The 7,191-nt window shown below is 43.8% G+C and overlaps 1 long non-coding RNA gene across 1 annotated transcript; it reads left to right on the plus strand.

The window, feature by feature from the left end:
- The first annotated feature begins 5,457 nt into the window (after positions 1–5,457).
- Positions 5,458–6,716, plus strand: LOC146830936 (uncharacterized). The gene is made up of 4 exons (XR_014961212.1): positions 5,458–5,502; positions 6,070–6,131; positions 6,229–6,317; positions 6,408–6,716. It is a non-coding gene; the product is annotated as an uncharacterized LOC146830936 (long non-coding RNA).
- The last annotated feature ends 475 nt before the right edge of the window (positions 6,717–7,191 follow it).

Below are 7,191 nucleotides of genomic sequence, written 5' to 3' on the forward strand. Positions count from 1 at the left end.
CAATCCTGTGACGGCTTTGTGGAACTAACCTGGCTATGCATCCTCTGTGGCAATGGCATCTTCGACGGAGGGCCCCTCCGATCCTCTTACTCAATCCTTCATGGCCAATCTTTTGCAAGAACTTAAGTCTGAAATTGGATCACTTAGAACCGAGGTTCAAACCTGCATCAAGGATCTCAGGAGAGATGTCACAGAAATTGGAGGGAGAGTGGATGATCTTGAGAAGACGGTTGATGCTCGCACAGAAGACCAAGAGCAATATTAGTAACGATTGGCCCTCCTGGAGGAGGAACATATTGAGATCCAAATTAAGCAGGAGGACTTAGAAAACCGGAGCCGCCGTAATAACTTGCGCCTGAGGGGTGTTCCGACGGGGGCAGAGGGCTCAGACATTGTGACTTTTGTTGCGGAGTTGCTCCACGAGATCAGAGGGGATGATGATGCTTCTCCACCTGCGCTTGATAGGGCTCACTGTGTGGCTGGGCCCTTGGGGGCACTCTGGTCTGGTTCCCGACATATTAACCAGGGTCCACTTTTTCACGGAGAAGGCGGCCATCTTAAAGGCAGCACGTTCTAAATCGGAGCTAACCTACAAAGGTTTCCCCATCCAGCTCTTCCAGGACCTTGCTCCCACCACGCTACGTTGCCGCAGAGACTTCAAACCCATCACTGACAAGCTTCGTGAGCTGGCCAACCAGTACCAGTGGGGCCATCTCTTTACACTTATCTTTCAATGGGAATCCAAACGTCGTGCGCTACGATCCCTCCAGGAGGCCACTCAACTGCTTCGCCTCCCGACTTCCTCTCCACCGCCTAGCCCTTCATGTTTGCCTCCTTTGGATCGAGAGCCTGCGAAACCACAAAGGGCTAGAGCGCTCAGACCGCGGCAGCTGTCTAAGCGTGGGGAATGGTCTCTTCTCAAGCCAAACAGGACATTATTGAACATCTTTGCTCCCTGGACGGAGGGCGGTCTCCCTCCTGTTCCCAGCCAAAGGAGAACTGAACAACCAACTGCGTTTTAGAGGTTCATTGTCTTTGCCACCAGCAGTTCCCCACGGAGACGGGGATGGGCTCCCATGCTCTCTGTTTATTCTTTTCTCGCACTGAATACAACGTGGCAGTGGTGCCGGAGTGAGCCCCCTAACAGCGGTGCTGATTTCCCCAGACTCGCCTCCTTTCTATTGCTAAGAGAGTGACATCTCTGGGATGGCTTCTGCCACTGAGCCTAGCCTGCTCCTACACTGGAATAGGACTTGTTGGCCACGTTGGCCATTGTTTAATTTCAACACTTTGCTTTCCCTTTTTTTCCTTCACGCCCAGGTTCTGAGGGTTACTGGGTTGCCCCATTATCGTTAATGGTTATCCAGTGCAGGTTTCACCTGCGAGGGTTTTTACACATTTATTGTGATCTTTTCCATAACAAGTATAGACTATGTCAGAGAAAGAAACATTGTCCTACAATGAGGAATATATAAATAAATTGATACAAGAACAAGCTGAATTTGACTATCTGGGCACTGGCCTAACGCCCATAGATACCTCTCTAAATGATAAATTGTCTCGTCTGGAGAGATTGGAGAAGAAATTGATTCGAACCAGACTACATGGACATCTGTTAACCAAATATTTGCAAGCCAACATCATTCCAAAAGGACTACAGGTCCGTAACGAGCCAGCCATCTTCATTGACCTTCCAAAATTCCGCGAAGGGTTCAGTTTTGTGGCAAACAACTGTTCTCGCCACTGGATGGTTCTTGGGGTGGAAACCGCCCTTGAGTACGCGAAAAAACTGATCCTAGAGATAACGGAACTAAAGAAAGAAATCTTGGAGGATAGAAGCTTGAAGAACGCAAAAGAAGCTCTAGAAAGAGCAGAAAAGGCTACATCCGAATTTAACACCATCACATTGAGTAAGAAACTTGAGAAACTAGCCAAGGACATTAAAGCCTATGATAAAAAGTTAACATACCCCTATACGAGTGACGACTACTACATTCAAGACTCGCAGGGGTACTACACCAATAGGAACAGACAATATTCCCGGAGATTCGCTACCTTCTCAAACTCTTCCTTCGGGAGTGGTTCAGAAAACGATTCTGAAAGAGCAAGTACTAGTTCGGATACTCGCCCATACACAGAGGCCACTAACTTCCAACCATCTGAGCCATCTTTTCAACAAGGTCCATCTTACCAACCACGCACCAGATACCAAGACAATTTTGGACCAGCCAACTCGGCTTTTTTAGGGGAACCCTCCTGGATAAATCGAGATCAGAATTGGGGGCGACCGCCCCGATGGAATCAAACACGTGGGAACCAACGGGGCAACTCCAGAGTTCGCTTCCAAGCACAAGCACAACAGAATCACGGGGAGATCCGCACCAGACGTCAGACCTATCGGTGGTAATTTCCATACCAGACAACATCTCTAACACGGAAGGCCCAACCGTACATCAGGTTACTACTGTGCCTGGCACGAATACAAAGGACCCTGTATTGAACATCTCGCAATACACTCTGAACAAAGCTGAACACGACATTCTAGCTAGGGGTTTGTCTTTTGTTCCCACCTCCATTCCCAACTCCTTTAACATCAAACTGGAATTGCAACAATTCTTCAGGAAGATTCGCCTAAAATACTTCTTTGCAAAAAATGACAGCTACAAAAAGAATACAACTGCAACAGAATTCCGTCCGCCCTCTACTTTTACACCGGCGTCATACTTAATGAATGATAAGATTTTGGCGTATGAGAAAGTAGTGATGTTTGAAGTGATGGAAATCCTTAACAACACCAAGTACATCAAGCATAATATCACTAAAGAAGAAAGGTCTGCACTGTCTACATTGAATAACAACAGGTCGATTGTTATCAAGCCTGCAGACAAGGGTGGAGCGGTTGTCGTACAAGACACAGAAGATTATATAAAAGAGATCAACTCTCAACTTAGTTGTCCTGACAGCTACAGAAAGATCGCATATGATCCTACCAGGGAGATTGCGAAGCTCATCCGTGATCTTACAACTTACGGTGTTGAACAGGGATTCCTCGCGGAATCTGAGAGCAAATTCCTCAATAAAACCGATCCAAGGATTCCCACTATATACACCATTCCTAAAGTCCACAAAAACCTATCAAAACCCCCCGGAAGACCTATTGTGTCTGGCTGTGGCTCCATCCTGGAACCCCTGAACCAATATCTCGATAGTTTTTTACAACCATTTGTTTTGGAAACAAGATCTTTCATAAGGGACACCATGCACACCATCCAAATTTTTGAAGGCCAACCATTTGACTGTTCCTTGCAACTGTTTGCAATTCTGGATGTATGCTCACTGTACACCAGCATACCACAAAATGAGGCCATAGAAGTTATGAGTAACGTATTGGATTCACGTCCAAGACCACACTGGGTTCCAACAGACTTCCTTGTAAAACTACTTCACATTGCAATGGAGAAAAACTATTTTATCTTCTACAACGAGTTCTACCTTCAATGTAGAGGAGTAGCCATGGGGGCCGGATTCGCGCCGAGCTTAGCGAATCTTTATATGGATCATTTTGAGGACAGTACCATCTACTCGGCTTTGAATCCTTTCATTGACAACATCACGGCGTGGAAGAGATATATAGACGACGTCCTCATGCTATGGACTGGGACAGAAGACCAACTAATAGACTTTGCTGCTTGGTTGAACTCACGTAATCAAAACATTCAATTCACCATGTCATACAACAATGAATCAATACCTTTTTTAGACCTGACTTTGCAAGCGGAAGAGGGTAGTATTCTGATGTCTCTATACAAGAAGCCCACAGACCGCAACACCCTGTTACAATATAATTCTCACCATCCCAGAAACCTAAGGGATAATCTTCCATACGGACAATTTTTGAGGTTGAGACGCAACTGTTCAAGAAGAAGTGACTATTTTAAGGAAACGGACAGTCTCATTGCCAAACTGAGGGAGAGAGGATATCCTAAAGGACTGCTGAATAGATCACGCAAAAGGGCCTGGTATAGGCCTAGAGAAACGCTTCTTGAGGTGCAACCCAAAAACGAAGAAATTGGGCGATTAATTTGTGTTACCACATTCAACACCAGAAGTAATGAGATCAACAAAGTCATTAGGAAATATTGGAATTTGGTGGGTCCTGACATTGGTTATTCAGAAGCCCCTATGTTTGCGTTCAAACGTGCTAAAAACGTTAAGGAGTTTGTAGTATCCTCATACCTGGAACCCCCACCCACACCCAACGTAAGATCTCTGCTACAACTACCACAAATCCAAGGACATCACAAGTGTGGTCACTGCAAGGTCTGTCCAAACACCAAGGTTGGAACCAGTTTCGATCACTTGGGAAAGACTTATTCCCTTAACCACTTTTCAAATTGCAACAGCCAAAATGTGATCTATGCAATTAGATGTCCGTGCAAATTGATATATGTAGGCCAAACCACACAAAAAGTGAAAAATAGGATCCAACAACACCAGAGCAGGATCAAATGTAAATCCCTTGGGGCTCCACTTGTAGAACACTACACGAACACAAGACACACACACCAGGATCTAGAGTGGTGGGTGCTGGAGAAGGTTATACTACACAGAAGGGGCGGTAACATGGGCACTTCTCTTAATTACAAGGAGTGCCGTTGGATCCATCTCCTTGATGCCACCAACAGCGGGCTGAATGAACATGAGGAAACTTACCTACAAATGAGCAAACTCTAAACTCTATTCTTGATCTTTTTGAAGATTCTCTAGTAGATGTATTACGGGGTATATATCCAGTAATTTTATCCTGAGTACGTTTCATTCATGTGTTTCAGCGTAACATATGTGTAGGCTTCCTTACCTTATGCTGGCATTATTGATATGGGATGAGTATTTGGCTTAAATCGAGATATTTACATGTCCAATATCTGCAACTTTAGTTCTGTGTAAGGTTTTTCAAAAAACACTTTTGTCATCGTATTATACATATTGGGCTTAATATGCCGTCTGCCATTATTATTGTCATGTGAATTTTGAATCATGTCATTCATATTTTTTGTACTCCTAGTTCGTAACGGATGATATGTTTGAGAAAACTGCAATATGTAAATTTGGAAGCATATCCGCATTCACCGCATCAGTGCATCAAAAACGGATGATATGTTTAAGAAAACTGAAATATGTAAATTCCCATATCTATACAGCCGTTTTTTGGAAGCACATTCGCATTCACCGCATTAATGCATCAAAAACCGTATCGAACAAGTTCATCTGCAGAACACCCATTCTATTCCTTTTTAAATAAACACCGACCCCGTCCGTTCTCAACCATTCCGTGTGAGCCCTCCCTAAAATCCATCCCTGGTTTCCCTCTTTCTGCTGATTCATTCCAGCAGCCGCGCGCCCACGGCTCCCCATTACGTCATATAGTTAGCTCGGGCGTGAGCTCGCTGTCAGTTGCAGCTGAGCCGTTGACGGAACAAGTTGTCCATTCACGGACTTGAAGTAAGTCGGCGTCTCGCCGTAACGCTCACCGCTTGAACTTCAGTAGCCGTAACTGAAATACTACCTGACCATGAATGTTACTTTGCTCGCATATGGGTGTTTGGAGCAGTAGAATAATAATACACGGCAATACATTCAATATAGTGGATTAGTAGCCGTAACATGAAATACGTCCTGATATTAATGTCTCCTTCTTCGTATATGGGTACTTGGTCCAGTAGAAGGATATAACAATAATATATGGCAATACCCTTAACCAAGTTGATTTTACTCGTATATGGGTATTTGGCCGACTAGAATTTTATGCTACTAACATGCAGCTCTACCATGTTTGTGCCATGTCGGGCTTTCGCGCCCGGAACAACCAGTACGTTATATCTCTGTGCATTGGATATACATTATGCCCTGAATGTGGCCCGACTTTGTTCAAGCGCTACGGGCCTTTGATTGTCCTCTACCTCAGTTACACTACTTTCTATGTTTAGAGGATGCATATCAAGGCATCTTGTTTCTGGATGATTACCTTGTTCAATTTCTCAGATACGCCTCTATCCTTTATGTTCACAGTACGTGGCGATTGTAGAGACAGCACCACTCTCCCTTCTAAATCAAATATCCCCGTCTCAGAGGTACGTTCTTCTCGCGTGCAAACAGGTATGTTTTAATTATCTCCACACACAGCCTGTCCAGTCTTTACAATAGTCCCTCCTCTCTAATCTCTTGCAGGAATTAAATATTATCTTCACATTTGATGTTGGCCATCTGCATTAAAGACAACAGGAATCATTTTCCTCATAACTAAGTCGGTTCCCCAGGTGAGCTAAGTGACCGGAATTGGGAAATTAGTTATTTCCTTTACATGTAACGCACACACTGCCCTGACACCATACTCTTTGCGCTTACAGGTCCCCAACCTCGTTTGTCCTGATGAAGACCCACTTTGATGCATATTAATTGGCACAATTACCTCGGGTCGAAACGTCGACGTTACATGTCCTATGCGTCACATGCAAATCCACTTAGACAGCAAGGAAACTGAACCCTTAAGTGGCTTATGTATTGTAAATAGGACCTTGTTTGTTGATTATTTTTATGTATTGTCCATTGTACATATTCGTTACATGTGATGTGTTTTGTGCAAAGTATCACTGTTTCACCAATTGTTTCACTATGAATGTGTTTTTTGGTTGGTTTACCCTGTAAATATTTTTGGTGCTCTCAATACATCAATTAATATCATCCTATTAAGTGACTTGGATTCTGTCCTGTTTCTTTGGGTATGTGTGCGTCCTTGATATTTAAAAAGTGTATTCAGTACCTATTAATTTAGTCCGTTCAAATTCCGACAGAACCATTGTTTTTTCATATACTATCACGCCCAGGTTCTGAGGGTTACTGGGTTGCCCCATTATCGTTAATGGTTATCCAGTGCAGGTTTCACCTGCGAGGGTTTTTACACATTTATTGTGATCTTTTCCATAACAAGTATAGACTATGTCAGAGAAAGAAACATTGTCCTACAGTGAGGAATATATAAATAAATTGATACAAGAACAAGCTGAATTTGACTATCTGGGCACTGGCCTAACGCCCATAGACACCTCTCTAAATGATAAATTGTCTCGTCTGGAGAGATTGGAGAAGAAATTGATTCGAACCAGACTACATGGACATCTGTTAACCAAATAT

Source organism: Triturus cristatus, chromosome 5_1, assembly GCF_964204655.1.
Source record: "Triturus cristatus chromosome 5_1, aTriCri1.1, whole genome shotgun sequence".
Classification (NCBI taxonomy): domain Eukaryota; kingdom Metazoa; phylum Chordata; class Amphibia; order Caudata; family Salamandridae; genus Triturus; species Triturus cristatus.